The sequence below is a fragment of the Pseudorca crassidens genome, chromosome 18 (genome assembly GCF_039906515.1).
Source record: "Pseudorca crassidens isolate mPseCra1 chromosome 18, mPseCra1.hap1, whole genome shotgun sequence".
Classification (NCBI taxonomy): domain Eukaryota; kingdom Metazoa; phylum Chordata; class Mammalia; order Artiodactyla; family Delphinidae; genus Pseudorca; species Pseudorca crassidens.
In genome coordinates this window covers 22,063,247-22,081,860 of record NC_090313.1, presented here as the reverse complement: position 1 = coordinate 22,081,860, position 18,614 = coordinate 22,063,247, and the positions used below count along the sequence as shown (strand labels likewise).

The window sequence follows — 18,614 nt, the reverse complement described above, 5'->3', positions numbered from 1 at the left end:
TTTCTTCAAAGAAACATGCAAATGGCCAATAAACACAAGAGAAAATGCTAACTATAATTAGCCACTAGGGAAAAGCAAATCAAAACCACAATGAGGTACCACTTTACACCCACTGGGATGGCTACAACAATAAACATATGAAACACAAGTGCTGAGGAGGATGTAGAGAAATTAAAACCCTCCATATATTATTGGTTACAATATAATTGGTACAGTTATTTGGAAAACAGTTTGGCAGTTCTACAAAGTTAAATAGTTACTACATGATCCAGCAATTCTACTACTAGCTACACTCCTCCCAAAATTGAAAATGCATGCTCAGGTGAAAATTTGTACATGAATATTTGTAGCAACATTATTCATTATAGCCAAAAGTTGAAGCAACTTAAATCCCATCAATGATAAATAAATAAACAAATTGTGGTATTTTCATGCTATGGGATATTATTTATCCATAAAAAAGGAATTAAATACTAATACATGCTGTGACACGAATGAACCTTAAAAATATTATGCAAAGAAGCCAGACACAAAAGGCCACATATTGTATGACTGCGTTTATATTAAATGTCCAGAATCCACCTAGAAAGTAGATTCATTTTGCCAGGGTCTGGGAGGAATGGTGAGTGGGGAGTGATTGAGAATGGGTGTTCTGTTTCTTTTGGGAGTGGTAGAGATGTTCTGAAATTAGAGAAAGGTGATGGTTGACCAGCTGTGAATATGCTAAAAAAACACTGAATTTTATACTTTAATTAGTATATTTTATGAAAATTGAATTATGCTTAATTTAACAAAAATACTGGTGCCAGAAAGCCTGGCTCTGCCATTTAAGATTCTGTGATATTGGCAACTATTCATCCTTTCTATCCCTAAAATTCTGCATCTGCAACATACCAGAACATTCCTTATAATATTGTCATTAGGAATATATGAGATAATGCACATACTTTTCACCATATAATAATTATGAAATACAATAGAATACAATAATTATGAACATTTATTGTCATTTTAACGTGTTCCATCCTTTCCACAACTGCATTACATGCATTAAGTAACGTTATACATGTAGTAACCTACTGAGAAAAGTGCTGTTATTAACCTCATTTAATGGATAGTAAAATGAGGGGCAGAGATTTTAAGAAAAGAGCCCAAGGTGACTCATGTGGGTGGAAGAACTAGGCTGTAAACTCAAGAAACCAAACCCCAGAGTAAGAGCCCTCATTGCCACAATACTCATTCCATACACAATGGGCGTTGCTTCCATGGAGAGGGTGAGGGGTTTTTTTCTTTAATTATTTTGTCACCACTCCTAGAGAGACACCAGACCAACGAAAAGTCTCTACCACTCTGTTTCCCCTAAAAGTGTTCTGATGTAGAAAACACAATGACAAGGCTGATAAAGTAGACTTAGGGGAAAAAAAGGCAGATGCAAAAAAAAACATGTCAATTGCCATTTCATGACTTGAAGGATGATATTATTTTTATTTGCTGTCATCATAGTATGCTATAATAACATCAAATTAGGAAATATATCATCTTTGATGTTTAATAGCAGAACTATGGGTAACTAAAGGGAATTGAAATCTTATCTTTTATCACTCCATTTGGTTTTTAAAGTTGTATTCATTAAATTATTAAAATAAAGTAGAAACTGAGTCAAAACCAATATGAATGAAATGTTTTAAATAGAAAGAAGAAAACTATAAACTTCCAAAATATATTGCAGTTTTCTGAATCACAAACATGACAATAAATAAATAAATAAATAAAATTGATGAAAGAAAATTCTTACACAATGGAGTACCATCTGTTTGAAATTGTGTTTGTTATTATTTTTTAAAAGGTCAATAAATTTATCTCTAGAAATGATATCAATAATAGTACAGACATTGTGGAGACTAATATAAGCATAGTCATTCTTGAACTTGAATTTCTTTAATAATTTGCAAAGCATATTTCACATACTGGTGCAACTATCCTCTTTCTTAATTAGAATGTAATGAAATAAAAATTATTTTAGAAAAGCTATTTGTAATAAATCAAAGTCAAACTACTAAACATTTTAAATCTCAGTTTTCAAATCTCTAAATTAGTGTCAATCATACTTCTTTTTCAGGTTGTAAGAACAGCTAAAAATGAATTCACACATGGCAAATAGTAAGTATGAAATGGGCAATTTTTAAAAAAACATTTCTATATTATTATAATATCTCAGTTTAAAGTATTAATTTTGCACCTCAATTTCATATATATATAATTATATTTTATATATAATTATATATACAATTTGATAAACTAAAGACATACAAATGAACCAAACATTCTTCTACCTTGAACTGAAACATTTAAATATACATTTAAATTAATTTGACTTTACAATATTTTTCCAATTCTACACTGATAATGTACAGAATAAAAGACTTTAAAACTAATAATTTAGTAATTTTACCAGCCATATAGGGTACCAAATGTATGCGTGGACCCAGAAGTAATGTTAGATGGGCAGATGTTTTACACTCACCTTTCACCTTTAGATGGAAAAAGTGAGAATGTGTTCAGTAATGCAAAAGTTGTTTCTTTTAGATGAAAATATTTAACAATGTTGCAAATATACTTTGCATGGGTGCTCAAAAGTAATTCTTTCAATTCTGTATAAAATAAAAACAAAATAAAAAAGAAATAAGAAATACATACTACTTAAAAGACACAATTTATCTCAATAAGAAAATTTCATGAAACTACCTGAGAGCAACCTGAATTTTATGCCCATCTGGGAAATTTACAAAGTTGATTAAGATCAAAATTAAAAGAAAGCAAAAACAAAAACATGAATTTAAGCTGTTGATCAATAATACAGAAGCCAAAAAAATAATAATAATAACCAAAGTTGTAATGAAAAAATACGACTCATTTATGAAGGTTAATAACCACTAACCACTGAAAAAAATTACGAACATAAAATTTAATCACAAGGCTTATTGAAGTTATCCATGGGAAATCTGACCTACAACAGGTCACAACAAAGTCATTAAATTAAACAAAGTTTAATGAAGCTTACAGGACTTTAGATTCATAGCTGTAGGTATTATGTGTCAGTCAGGCATTTAGCACCTGTATTAGAATGACCCCTGAGCAGAAAGGGGGGCTCTAGATGGACAATGAATAAGGCAGTTCAGAAACTTCACAACATCCTAGGGACAATAGGAGACCAAAGTAAAACTACTTTATGTTTCACTGTAGGTGAAGAAACTAACCTTTGTAATCACCTGTTCTTTAAATTTCCTCAACAACTCAACTATGAATGACAGTCCTAGGATATAAGTCACCATTTTGGCAAAGTGTTTATGAAAAGGAGCACAGGTGGTTTATAAATCAACATTTTTAACGAACTATTTAAAAACTATAAACAGGGACATAGCCATTGGAAATGAGCCAGCACTTTTTTTTTTTTCTTTAGCTGTCAGAGAAGGATGTGACTTAGGCAATTTTGTAGTTGCTGTGGTATCTTGAAGAATTTTTTCTTTTCTGACCAAACATATTGCAAGTATATGTTATCCCAGAGCCTCAGACGTATCATACTGATCTGTGTACATATACATGAGTGCCCATAAGTGTGTAAAATCACTTAATTGTTTAGAATTGTTATAATAAAACTAAACCTTACACTGATACATTGCATTCTTGATATACTAATCAATTTTTTATTGTGGTATCAGGTAACATTTCAAGCAGAAGAAATACTTTAGCATTATACTGTTAGTCATTTTTATAATTATAATTTCACGTTAGATACATATTTTATAACTATAATATTTTATAATTACTGAATAAAATGGTTGGATTTACTATTGTTTTTTAGTACTCACAACCTCAGCCTGATGATTACTCTAATTGGTGAAGTTTTCCTGATGCAATTTCTTATGTAGGGCAATAAGGTAAACATCGTTATATGCTCATTTTTAATACTCTGTATCTATGCCCAGACCTACACAAGGCTGTCTGCTTTTCAGGCTACCCTTTCTCTGAACTACTAAGTTTTAGAAAGCAAAAATTTGTGTGTGTGTGTGTGTGTGTGTGTGTGTGTATGTGAAAGTGTATCTGTATCTGTACATTTCTGTGTCTTTGATTATCCAAGACCTCTATAACAGCTCACTTGCATAACATCACGTGCCCTTGCAACAAGACAAGGAAGAAAGAACACTGTCTTTCCCAAGATGATGTAGGATGAGAAATCTTCCCAATTGCCTCTGACTCCTTAGCTTTGCTATGGACAATTGACTTTCGCTTTAAACACTGCAGATAACTCTTAGAAGAGTGGTCATCCATCTATGCTTGAAGGATTCACTGGAATCACATTCTTAGCCATGAATAGATAAACACGCTCAATGGAGTTTGCAGTGCTAATTAAAAACTCTTGATTGGGTTATTTTGGGGTTTTGGCTATAGAGTTGTAGGCGTTTCTTAAATATTTTGGAACTTAACTTTTTATCAGATACATAGTTTGTAAATATTTTCTTCAATTCTGTAGGCTGCCCTTGTGTGATTTCTCTTATATGTAGCTGATACTGACAAGCCCTGTGCTCCTTGTTCCTAGCCATCTACAGACATCTCAGCTAAGCCTATCTCCCCAGCAATCCTTTCTGTGATGTTACTCTCAGGTTTTTGCCCCACTACTGCAGTGGGTTCTCAGTTGGATTCTTGAGCCCTCCCAAGGCTATTTTCCTTCATGGAAAGCTGTCTGATTGCTCTTTTTCATGGGGAAATGAAGGCTGGTATCCCCCATTCTGTCATCTTGCTGACATTACTTCCTTGGGATCTAAGGTCTATTGACATATTTATGATTTTGTTAGTTACAAGATTGTATATGTTTGTCACAACTCATAGAACTGTACATGTAGCAAGTTGGATTTTTTTATGTAAATTATTTCTCATTAAATTTAATTTATGAGGTCCCTTGAATTTTACATCAATATTTATGGAATTTCATTTATCTAACCATTCACTGAGGTCCTAAATAGAAGTGATTTTTCTGACACAAGTAATAAAAGCTACATAAAACTTCATTGTATGATTGACAGAAGACTGCCGTGTAGTTGAATATGGTTTACTGGAGCAAAACAGATACATGCAAGGTTGCCAAAATGAGTATTCTCAAGACACATTGAAACTAATAGTGAAGTATCCTCACATAGAGAAAGATCAACTCAGAGATCTTATTTTATATATAGCTGGGAAATTTTTCCTTTGATGGTGACCCATTTTCTACATGAACCATTAACTTTGCTAATTTCTCTGTATTGGGGTGAGAAAGCAGTACTCTCTTTGGTGACTATGATTTACTCCCAAATGCTTCAGTACAGGAAAATGTAGCATGTTAATTAATTTCATAAATGCACATAATGTATATTTGATTTTATGCCACTTTTATTTCTCTTTCTATGCAAAACTCACTAGAAGAGAATAAAATATGATGGGTTTTTAAAAATCACTTTTTAAATGTTATATGACTTTTCCTTAAGAAAGAATTTTGATGGCATGCTAAAACAGTATAACTGCAAATAGAGATTTCAAGAATTGTTTGATATTCCTTATGAAATAGTTGAAAATAATATTGGAGGTTAAAGAGGAGAAAAATAAAGATAATTAGATTAAAAACTCTGTATTTTATTACTATGATGATTACTTTTTGTCAGGTATTTTAATCATTATTTGTTGTTTGCATTTAGAAAATTTCTATCCTTGCTTTCTAGTCTCACCAGTATCATGGCCACAAGTATAAGCATCTCTGAGAATGTCCAAATTTTAATAATTTCCCTGCATTTATGATCTTTCATAATGACATGTGTTAGACCAATATGTCCTTGATGTTCTGTACATTTGTAAAATAGGTAGTAAGAGGAATTAGGATTTTTCTGTTTTAGTGTCTGGTAACATTGCTTTCAGGACATTATCTATATACCTGTAGTCAACTTTGACGATCAAGAGTATTCAGTACTGATTATTTAAAATGTATATATCTTTTAGTAGGTAAGACCAATAAAATTGCTTTAGTAACAGGAAGAAATAATCAAATCAGAGTTGAAATAATAATGCACCAATGTTTTGTTGGAGGGTGAGACAGCTAATCTTGAGGATTTTATTTATATTTTAAGTATAAAAATCCTCATGTCTTAAAAAAGTTAAGAATAATTAAACAGGGGTAATGAATTTTCCTTTTTTTGCCTAGAGCCTAATACCCATATGTAAGAAGACTTAAACACTTTCCATTTATATACATTTATTCTTCCAAAAAAATTTATGGTCACTTTAATGCTTGTAAAAAAGAAAGTTGGTGCTGAGGTTTTTATTTTGTTTTGTTTTGTTTTGCGGTACGCGGGCCTGACACTGCTGTGGCCTCTCCCGTTGCGGAGCACAGGCTCTGGACGCGCAGGCTCAGCGGCCAAGGCTCACGGACCCAGCCGCTCCGCGGCATGTGGGAACTTCCTGGACTGGGGCACGAACCCACGTCCCCTGCATCGGCAGTCAGACTCTCAACCACTGCACCACTAGGGAAGCCCAAGTGCTGAGGTATTTTAATAAATGAGTTCAGTAATATTTGGGGCATTCCCTACATGAGCTTTCTGCGATTCTATGAGGTTGCCTTTTTTGTTTCTTTAGTAAAATAAAGTAGAAGGAGTCGGAAGAGAAAGAGGAGATGGAAGGAGAGGAGAGGCAGGAGTGAGAGGTTGTGTGGCATAATTTGTGGAAGATAGAACGTAAGAGGCAATCAGCTTCTACTCATGCTCATCAGTTATGAGGGAAAAATGGAGTTCAGACTTGCATTTACGTGTCTCTCCTTCCTTTGATTATTCTTCAAATACCAACTTCTTCACTGTGGTTTAAAGATTGCTCTATTTCCATATTATCTTGAACTTAATATTAAGCATACATATTTCTGTACACCAATTATTTACTTTGGTGAATATGCATTCTCAACATTTACTATAAATGATCTTTGCCCAATTTCTCCGGTATTAAGTGACTTCATTGTCAGCCTAGTTTGTATTTCCAGTGTCTTAAAGGGGTTGAGCCTCTATTCATGTGTTTGCTATTTATAATTTTTCTCTTAATTATCTGTACATATCTTTTTTTGGTTTGTATTGATTTGTGTACTATGAATTGTTATCTAGTAAATGGTAGTGATCTTTTATATATATATATATATATATACACAAAAAAAATAATTTACTCTCCTTGTATATTGTCATTCATTGCCTTTATCTGTATTTTGAGTAATATATGTTCTTCTTCTTTTTTTTTCTTAATCTTTATTGGAGTATAATTGCTTTACAATGGTGTGTTAGTTTCTGCTCTATAACGAAGTGAATCAGTTATACATATACATATGTTCCCATATCTCTTCCCTCTTGCATCTCCCTCCCTCCCACCCTCCCTATCCCACCCCTCCAGGCGGTCACAAAGCACCGAGCTGATCTCCCTGTGCTATGCGGCTGCTGCCCACTAGCTATCTACCTTACGTTTGGTAGTGTATATATGTCCATGCCTCTCTCTCGCTTTGTCACAGCTTACCCTTCCCCCTCCCCATATCCTCAAGTCCATTCTCTAGTAGGCCTGTGTCTTTATTCCTGTCTTACCCGTAGGTTTTTCATGACATTTTTTTTTCATAAATTCCATACATATGTGTTAGCATACAGTATTTGTCTTTCTCTTTCTGACTTACTTCACTCTGGATGACAGACTCTAGGTCTATCCACCTCATTACAAATAGCTCAATTTCGTTTCTTTTTATGGCTGAGTAATATTCCATTGTATATATGTGCCACATCTTCTTTATCCATTCATCTGATGATGGACACTTAGGTTGTTTCCATCTCTGGGCTATTGTAAATACAGCTTCAATGAACGTTTTGGTACATGACTCTTTTTGAATTATGGTTTTCTCAGGGTATATGCCCAGTAGTGGGATTGCTGGGTCATATGGTAGTTCTATTTGTAGTTTTTTAAGGAACCGCCATACTGTTCTCCACAGTGGCTGTATCAATTTATATTCCCACCAACAGTGCAAGAGTGTTCCCTTTTCTCCACACCCTCTCCAGCATTTGTTGTTTCTAGACTTTTTGATGATGGCCATTCAGACTGGTGTGAGAAGATATCTCATTATAGTTTTGATTTGCATTTCTCTAATGATTAATGATGTTGCGCATTCTTTCATGTGTTTGTTGGCAGACTGTATATCTTCTTTGGAGAAATGTCTATTTAGGTCTTCTGCCCATTTTTGGATTGGGTTGTTTGTTTTTTTGTTATTGAGCTGCAGGAGCTGCTTATAAATTTTGGAGATTAATCCTTTGTCAGTTGCTTCATTTGCAAATATTTTCTCCCATTCTGAGGGTTGTCTTTTGGTCTTGTTTATGGTTTCCTTTGCTGTGCAAAAGCTTTGAAGTTTCATTAGGTCCCATTTGTTTATTTTTGTTTTTATTTCCATTTCCCTAGGAGGTGGATCAAAAAGGATCTTGCTGTGATTTATGTCATAGAGTGTTCTGCCTATGTTTTCCTCTGAGTTTGATAGTTACTGGCCTTACATTTAGGTACTTAATCCATTTTGAACTTATTTTTTTGTATGGTGTTAGGGAGTGATCTAATCTCATACTTTTACATGTACCTGTCCAGTTTTCCTAGCACCATTTATTGAAGAGGCTGTCCTTTCTCCACTGTACATTCCTGCCTCCTTTATCAAAGATAAGGTGACCATATGTGCATGGGTTTATCTCTGAGCTTTCTATCCTGTTCCATTCATCTATCTTACTGTTTTTGTGCCAGTATCATACTGTCTTGATTACTGTAGCTTTGTAGTATAGTCTGAAGTCAGGGAACCTGATTCCTCCAGCTCCATTTTTCATTCTCAAGATTGCTTTGGCTATTCAGGGTCTTTTGTGTTTCTATAGAGATTGTGAAATTTTTTGTTCTAGTTCTGTGAAAAATGCCAGTGGTAGTTTGATAGGGATTGCATTGAATCTGTAGATTGCTTTGGGTAGTAGAGTCATTTTCACAATGTTGATTCTTCCAATCCAAGAACATGGTATATCTCTCCATCTATTTGTATCATCTTTAATTTCTTTCATCAGCGTCTTATAATTTTCTGAATACAGGTCTTTTGTGTCCTTAGGTAGGTTTATTCCTAGATATTTTATTCTTTTTTGTTGCAAAGGTAAAAGGGAGTGTTTTCATGATTTCATTTTCAGATTTTTCATCATTAGTGTATAGGAATGCCAGAGATTTCTGTGCATTAATTTTGTATCCTGCTACTTTACCAAATTCATTGATTAGCTCTAGTAGTTTACTGGTAGCATCTTTAGGATTCTCTATGTATAGTATCATGTCATCTGCAAACAGTGACAGCTTTACTTCTTCTTTTCTGATTTGGATTCCTTTTATTTCCTTTTCTTCTCTGACTGCTGTGGCTAAAACTTTCAAAACTATGGTGAATAAGAGTGGTGAGAGTGGGCAACCTTGTCTTTTTCCTGATCTTAGTGGAAATGCTTTCAATTTTTCACCACTGAGGATGATGTTGGCTGTGGGTTTATCATATATGGCCTTTATTATGTTGAGGAAAGTTCCCTCTATGCCTACTTTCTGCAGGGTTTTTATCATAAATGGGTGTTGAATTTTGTCGAAAGCTTTCTCTGCATCTATTGAGATGATCATATGGTTTTTCTCCTTCAGTTTGTTAATATGGTGTATCACGTTGATTGATTTGTGTATATTGAAGAATCCTTGCATTCCTGGAATAAACCCCACTTGATCATGGTGTATGATCTGTTTAATGTGCCATTGGATTCTGTTTGCTAGTATTTTGTTGAGGATTTTTGCATCTATGTTCATCAGTGATATTGGCCTGTAGTTTTCTTTCTTTATGACATCCTTGTCTGGTTTTGGTATCAGGGTGATGGTGGCCTCGTAGAATGAGTTTGCGAGTGTTCCTCCCGCTGCTATATTTTGGAAGAGTTTGAGAAGGATAGGTATTAGCTCTTCTCTAAATGTTTGATAGAATACACCTGTGAAGCCATCTGGTCCTGGACTTTTGTTTCTTCGAAGATTTTTAATCACAGTTTCAATTTCAGTGCTTGTGATTGGTCTGTTCATATTTTCTGTTTCTTCCTGATTCAGTCTTGGCAGGTTGTGCATTTCTAGGAATTTGTCCATTTCTTCCAGGTTGTCCATTTTATTGGCATAGAGTTGCTTGTAGTAATCTCTCATGATCTTTTGTATTTCTGCAGTGTTAGTTGTTACTTCTCCTTTTTCATTTCTAATTCTATTGATTTGAGTCTTCTCCCTTTTTTTCTTGATGAGTCTGGCTAATGGTTTATCACTTTTGTTTATCTTCTCAAAGAACCAGCTTTTAGTTTTATTGATCTTTGCTATCGTTTCCTTCATTTCTTTTTCATTTATTTCTGATCTGATTTTTGTGATTTCTTTCCTTCTGCTAACTTTGGGGTTTTTTTGTTCTTCTTTCTCTAATTGCTTTAGGTGCAAGGTTAGCTTGTCTATTCGAGATGTTTCCTGTTTCTTAAGGTAGGATTGTATTGCTATAAACTTCCCTCTTAGAACTGCTTTTACTGAATCCCATGGATTTTGGGTCGTTGTGTCTCCATTGTCATTTGTTTCTAGGTATTTTTTTATTTCCTCTTTGATTTCTTCAGTGATCACTTCGTTATTAAGTAGTGTATTGTTTAGCCTCCATGTGTTTGTATTTTTTACAGATCTTTTCCTGTACTTGATATCTAGTCTCATAGCATTGTGGTCGGCAAAGATACTTGATACAATTTCAATTTTCTTAAATTTACCAAGGCTTGATTTGTGACCCAACGTATGATCTATCCTGGAGAATGTTCCATGAGCACTTGAGAAAAATGTGTATTCTGTTGTTTTTGGATGGAATGTCCTATAAATATCAATTAAGTCCATCTTGTTTAATGTATCATTTAAAGCTTGTGTCTCCTTATTTATTTTCATTTTGAATGATCTGTCCATTGGTGAAAGTGGGGTGTAAAGTCCCCTACTATGAATGTGTTACTGTCGATTTCCCCTTTTATGGCTGTTAGTACTTGCCTTATGTATTGAGGTGCCCTATGTTGGGTGCATAAATATTTACACTTGTTATATCTTCTTCTTGGATCGATCCCTTGATCATTATGTAGTGTCCTTCTTTGTCTCTTCTAACAGTCTTTATTTTAAAGTCTATTTTGTCTGATATGAGAATTGCTACTCCAGCTTTCTTTTGGTTTCCATTTGCATGGAGTATCTTTTTCCATCCCCTTACTTTCAGTCTGTATGTGTCTCTAGGTCTGAAGTGGGTCTCTTGTAGACAGCAAATATATGGGTCTTGTTTTTGTATCCATTCAGCCAATCTGTGTCTTCTGGTGGGAGCATTTAGTCCATTTCCATTTAAGGTAATTATCAATATGTATGTTCCTATTCCCATTTTCTTAATTGTTTTGGGTTCGTTATTGTAGGTCTTTTCCTTCTCTTGTGTTTCTTGCCTAGAGAAGTTCCTTTAGCAGTTGTTGTAAAGCTGTTTTGGTGGTGATGAACTCTCTCAGCTTGTGCTCATCTGTAAAGGTTTTAATTACTCCATGAAATCTGAATGAGATCCTTGCTGGGTAGAGTAATCTAGGTTGCAGGTTTTTCTCGTTCATCACTTTAAATATGTCCTGCCAGTCCCTTCTGGCCTTGCAGAGTTTCTGCTGAAAGGTCAGCTGTTAACCTTATGGGGTTTCCCTTTTGTGTTATTTGTTGTTTTTCCCTTGCTGCTTTTAATCTGTTTTCTTTGTATTTAATTTTTGACCGTTTGATTAATATGTGTCTTGGCGTATTTCTCCTTGGATTTATCCTGTATGGGACTCTCTGTGCTTCCTGGACTTGATTAACTATTTCCTTTCCCATATTAGGGAAGTTTTCAACTATAATCTCTTCAAATATTTTCTCAGTCCCTTTCCTTTTCTCTTCTTCTTCTGGAACCCCTATAATTCGAATGTTGGTGCATTTAATGTTGTCCCAGAGGTCTCTGAGACTGTCCTCAGTTCTTTTCATACTTTTTTCTTTATTATGCTCTTCAGTTTTTATTTCCACTAATTTATCTTCCAGGTCACTTATCCGTTCTTCTGCCTCAGTTATTCTGCTATTGATCCCATCTAGAGTATTTTGCATTTCATTTATTGTGTTGTTCATTGTTGCTTGTTTCATCTTTAGTTCTTCTAGGTCCTTGTTAAATGTTTCTTGCATTTTGTCTCTTCTATTTGCAAGATTTCGGATCAACCTTACTATCATTATTCTGAATTCTTTTTCAGGTAGACTGCCTATTTCCTCTTCATTTGCTAGGTCTGGTGGGTTTTTATCTTGTTCCTTCATCTGCTGTGTGTTTTTCTGTCTTCTCATTTTGCTTATGTTACTGTGTTTGTGGGTCTTCTTTTTTGCAGGCTACAGGTTCGTAGTTCCCGTTGTTTTTGGTATCTGTCCTTAGTGGCTAAGGTTGGTTCAGTGGGTTGTGTAGGCTTCCTGGTGGAGGGGACTCGTGCCCATGTTCTGGTGGATTAGGCTGGATCCTGTCTTTCTGGTAGGCAGGTCCACGTCTGGTGGTGTGTTTTGGGGTGTCTGTGGACTTAGTATGATTTTAGGCAGCCTTTCTGCTAATGGGTGGGGTTGTGTTCCTGTCTTGCTAGTTGTTTGGCATAGCATGTCTAGCACTGTACCTTGCTGGTTGTTGAGTGAAGCTCGGTGCTGGTGTTGAGATGGAGATCTCTGGGTGATTTTCGCCATTTGATATTATGTGGAGCTGGGAGGTCTCTGTGGACCAGTGTCCTGAAGTTGGCTGTTCCACCTCAGAGGCACAGCACTGACTCCTGGCTGCAGCACCAAGAGCCTTACATCCACATGGCTCAGAATAAAAGGGAGAAAAAGTAGAAAGAAAGAATTAGCAGAAGAAGAAAGAAAGAAGATAAAGTAAAATAAAGTAAGATAAAATATAATAAAGTTATTAAAATAAAAAAATAATTATTAAGAGAAAAAAAGAAAAAAATTCAAAAAAAACAACAACAAAAAAAACAGACGGCTAGAACCCTAGGACAATTGGTGCAAGCAAAGCTATACAGACAAAATCTCACACAGAAGCATACACATACACACTCACAAAAAGAGGAGAAGGGGAGAAAATCATAAATCTTGCTCTCAAAATCCACCACCTCAATTTGGGATGATTTGTTGTCTAAAGGAGGGAAGGAAGGAAAGAAAGAAAAAAAAGACAAAGTAAAATAAAATTAATTTATTAAAATAAAAAATAATTATTAAGAAAAAAAAAAGGACGGTAGAACCCTAGGACAAATGGTGGAAGCAAAGCTATACAGACAATATCTCACACAGAAGCATACACATACACAGAAAAAGAGGAAAATGGGGGGCTTCCCTGGTGGCGCAGTGGTTGGGAGTCCGCCTGCCGATGCAGGGGACACAGGTTCGTGCCCCGGTCCGGGAAGATCCCACATGCCACGGAGCGGCTGGGTCCGTGAGCAATGGCCGCTGAGCCAGCGCGTCCGGAGCCTGTGCTCTGCAACGTGAGAGGCCACAGCAGTGAGAGGCCCGCATAACGCTAAAAAAAAAAAAAAAAAGAGGAAAAGGGGAAAATATCATAAATCTTGCTCTCAAATTCCACCTCCTTAATTTGGGATGATTCGTTGTTGATTCATGTATTCCACAGATGCAGGATACATCAAGTTGATTGTGGAGCTTTAATCTGCTGCTTCTGAGGCTGCTTGGAGAGATTTCCCTTTCTCTTCTTTGTTCACACAGCTCCCGGGGTTCAGCTTTGGATTTGGCCCCGCCTCTACATGTAGGTCGCCAGAGGGCATCTGTTCTTCGCTCAGACAGGACGGGGTTAAAAGAGCAGCTGACGGGGGTTCTGGCTCACTCAGGCCGGGGGGAGGGAGGGGCATGGAGTGTGGGGCAAGCCTGCGGCGGCAGAGCCTGGCGTGACATTGCACCAGCCTGAGGCACGCCGTGTGTTCTCCCGGGGGAGTTGTCCCTGGATCCCGAGACCCTGGCTGCACAGGCTCCCTGGAAGGTGAGTGTGGATAGTGACCTGTGCGCACACAGGCTTCTTGGTGGCGGCGGCAGCAGCCTTAGCGTTTCACGCCCGTCTCTGGGGTCCGGGCTTTTAGCCGCGGCTCGCGCTCGTCTCTGGAGCTCCTTTAAGCAGCGCTCTTAATCCCCTCTCCTTGCGCGCCAGGAAACGAAGAGGGAAGAAACAGTCTCTTGCCTCTTCCGCTGGTCCAGACTTTTCCCCGGACTCCCTCCCGGCTAGCCGTGGCGCACTAACCCCCTGCAGGCTGTGTTCACGCTGCGAACCCCAGTCCTCTCCCAGCGCTCTGACCAAAGCCCAAGCCTCAACTCCCAGCCCCGCCCGCCCCAGCGGGTGAGCCGACAAGCCTCTCGGCCTGGTGAATGCCGGTTGGCCCTGAACTTCTCTGCGGGAATCTCTCCGCTTTGCCCTCCGCACCCCTGTTGCTGTGCTCTCCTCTGTGGCCCCGAAGCTTTCCCCCTCCGCCACCCGCAGTCTCCGCCCGCGAAGGGGCTTCCTAGCGTGTGGAAACCTTTCCTCCTTCACAGCTCGCTCCCACTGGTGCGAGTCCAGTCCCTATCATTTTGTCTCTGTTTATTCTTTTTTCTTTTGCCCTACCCAGGTACGTGGGGGGTTTCTTGCCTTTTGGGAGGTCTGAGGTCTTCTGCCAGCGTTCAGTAGGTGTTCTGTAGGAGTTGTTCCACGTGTAGATGTATTTCTCGTGTATCTGTGGGGAGGAAGGTGATCTCCTCGTCTTACTCTTCTGCCATCTTCCCGGAAGCCCTCTATATGTTCTTAATGTTATATTTTTTGTTATAGTTATATTTTGTTGTGTTTTGATGCAATACCTCTTTTAGAAATCATTCCCTAACAGAATTATGACATTTCCTGCACTTCCTGTTCACAGTTTACATATATAATTTTTCATACTTCAGTCTTTAATCAATTAGAAATTTATTCTTGTGTATGGATAGATAGTAAGTTGTTTTTCTTTCCTGTATGAATAACTATTTCACACAGTATTATTTTCTAATTGTTGGTTTAATGACATTTTCCTATTGACCAATGATATGGATTACTTTTTCATGTGGTTTTTCATGTGGTTAACAGACATTTGTATGTTTTCCTTTGTGAAGATTTTCTTCAAGTAATTTGCTTTTTGAGGGGGCATTTGTCTATAGGAATTATTTATATACCCTGGTACAAATTCCAAGAAGTTATAAGTTCTGTAAATACAGTGTCATTAAGTGAACTTTTTTTAAGTGTATTTTTTTGGAATTTAATACAACAATGTTTTGATAATTATTGCTTACAGTATCTTGTATAAGAAATATTTAAATAATTTCCAGGTTGCAATGAGGTTTTTATACGTGTTCAACCAGAAGGTTTAAATTTAAAATTTTAAATCTTTACATTTAGTTCTCTAATGCATCTCAAAGTTTGCATAAGGTATGAGGCAGTTTTTTTTCCATATGAATATTCAGTTGTGCCATCATTATTTTATTAAAAATTTTTCTTTCTCTAATAAATTGTTTAGCACTTTAAAAAACATCTACTGACCTTTTAAGTATGTTTCTCTACATAGACTCTATATTCTGATCCATTGATCTCATTTTCTTCCTTTATTCCAATGCTATATTCTCTTGATTTCTATAAGTTTATAGTTAGATTTAATATTAATATTAACAAGTTCTTGAACTTTGTCCTTTCTTTTGTTTCTTTTTGACCTCCTAGATCTTTACATTTCTATGTACATTTTAGAGTCACCTTCTTAATATTTATATTAAAATTGCCTACTGGAATTTCAATGTATTTCTGCTGAAACTGCATGTCATTTTGGTGAATCATCTAATCTATAAACATTTTAATTAACTTGCTTGTGTTTATGACTTTTTATCTTTGAAAAATTTTAGCAATAATATAATTAATTTTTCTGCCAGTCTTCTCCTGTCTTTATCTCTCTTTCCTCTCTTTATGGACTGTAATTACTTGTTATCCTGCTGTACTAGAGTTCTCTGAAGAAATACAATCAATAGCATGTAATAGAGACAGAAAAAGATTTGTTATAAGGAATTGACTTATGTAATTATGGAGGCCGGTAAGTCCAAAACCTGCAGTGTAGGCCCACAGGCTAAAGACCCAAGAGAGCTGATGCTACAATTCCAGTCCAATGAAAGTCTGCTGAAGAGCTCTGTCTTGCTTATGGAAGCTGGATTTTTTTTTTTCCCTTTCAGGTCTTCAACTAATTAGATGAGGCCTGCCACATGAGCAATCTTCTTACTTTTTTTTTTCGGCTGTGCTGCTTGGCTTGTGGGATCTTAGTTCCCCCATCAGGGATTGAACCCAGGCCCTCGGCAGTGAAAGCACAGAGTCCTATCCACTGGACTGCCAGGGAATTCCCTCTGCTTACTTAAAGCTCACTGACTTAACTGTTAATCTCATCCAAGAACACCCTCCAAGTTGATACATGAAATTAACCATCACACCTGGTTTATCATTTGTTACAGATCACTGTGTCTTTCTTACTTTTTTCCAAACTTCATTCTTTCTTTGTTTCAGATAATCATTTGATTTATTCTCAAATGTACTAACATTTTATTCTGCTGGTCTAGAGTGGCATTTAGTTCAACCAGTGAAATTAAATATAATAAGATTTTCCATAATCAAATTCCTAAAAGTAAAATCCTTTTATATTTAAATTGCTGTAATGTAACAGCTAATCACTAATCTCTGTCTTTGAATCTGTTAGCATTATGCAGTTCCCCATTTTTTTCTTCACTTCATCATTTGGGAACCCTACACTTAGATGGAGAAATCAGATGGTCCTGATTTCAGGTTTTACTCACTAGGAAAAATGCTAACACATAAAATGTTCTCTTATTTAGTCATAGTTCACAAAATATATTATTAAGCCTTTTAAGTCTTAGATAATCTTTCCAAGAAAACATAATATTTCCCAAGGTACATACTATTTGAAAGGGTGTGCAATTCATCAGGCATCTTTTCAAATGGGAAATTAGACAAAATAAGCCATAACCAATATAGCAAAATAATCTCAGAACTTGTCTTCATTAAAATGATTATGTCAGGTGGATGGCAAAGTAGAAAATGGTAATTTACAAGTGGTACTACTAGTAAAGTTAAAGATTTGAGTATTGTAGCATGTTACAGCATAGAGAGTCCTGAGTACTGATAATCTCCATTCTTGTCACATTTCCACCACCAACCAAATCCAATACTTCATTCTCATTTAATAATTGGTTATTCAAAACTTCAGCCTTTGGTATTAGGGCCAATAGAGGAATCTTGCTAAAAACAGGATTAATTACAAAAACGAGACAAAGGTGCTGCTAATTTTACCTCCTTTGCCTACTCTAACCACTGGCAACCTATTTTCAGATTAATCTTGGAAAGATTTTGATTATAGAGCTCATATAGTTCTATTACTATCCTGAAACAAGCTTCTAAGAATGCCTTCACATTCTCCAATCCTCACTAAGAAATTGTTCCGCTAGATTTCTCAGAATAGCTAATATTTTTTTAAATTTAGGTGATTCATATTTTATTGGATTATATCAAAAAAGACCTTGGAAATTATTTAATTTTATTTAGTTAAGAATTTAATGAAAAACAAGTCAGACAAAGGAAGGATCTTTTCTTTTAATATCTTTTTAAAAAATATGGACACATGATTTTAATGCAAACAAAACTGAAATCATTAAGATGGCATGCTTAATATGAGTACAAGTAAGACAGTATGATACCAGATTCTTTTTTTTTTTTTTTTTTTTTTTGCGGTACGCGGGCCTCTCACTGTTGTAGCCTCTCCCGTTGCGGAGCACAGGCTCCGGATGTGCAGGCTCAGCGGCCATGACTCATGGGCCCAGCCGCTCCGTGGCATGTGGGATCTTCCCGGACCAGGGCACGAACCTGTGTCCCCTGCATCGGCAGGTGGACTCTCAACCACTGCGCCACCAGGGAAGCCCAGATTCTATTTTTAATAGGGTAAATTCATTCAAAATTGTAGTGGAGTATTAATAGGGTTTCTTAAGTCAAACCATGGGAGGTAATCAGGAAACTAATGATACTGGGAGGTATTATCTGATTTCTGCCTTTGTAATAATTAGGGGCATTTCAAAACTATTGCAACTTCATGCCGAAACTAAAATAATTCTGACTCTTACCTACCTGAGTCCTTAGTAATATGTCAAAATGTTGCTAAAATATTTATTCCCACCATCTATAATATGGAAGAAATGTTCTAACACTTACTGATAGTTTAGGGTTTTCAAAAAGATTATTTTGATGGTAGCTTATGATAAAAATTGTGTCAATACAATAGTCACTAAGGATAAAACGTCATATTAAAAGCAAATATTACAGTTTCTTATGTATGGAAAACATATTGTATGCATTTTAAAGAATTTATATGGAATGACATCAATTTAGAAACTATCAGGAAGGAGCCTATATGACTTTGAAGCTTGGGTTTTAAATTGCAAGT

General features: G+C 36.1%; 1 long non-coding RNA gene across 1 annotated transcript in view; it reads left to right on the top strand.

Moving 5' to 3' along the window:
* Positions 1-2,132: 2,132 nt before the first annotated feature.
* LOC137210894 (uncharacterized) overlaps positions 2,133-18,614 on the top strand; it is a 68,744-nt gene continuing 52,262 nt past the window's right edge. The window contains exon 1 of the long non-coding RNA XR_010936772.1: positions 2,133-2,160. This is a non-coding gene — a long non-coding RNA (uncharacterized lncRNA). The remainder of the gene's footprint in view (positions 2,161-18,614) is intronic.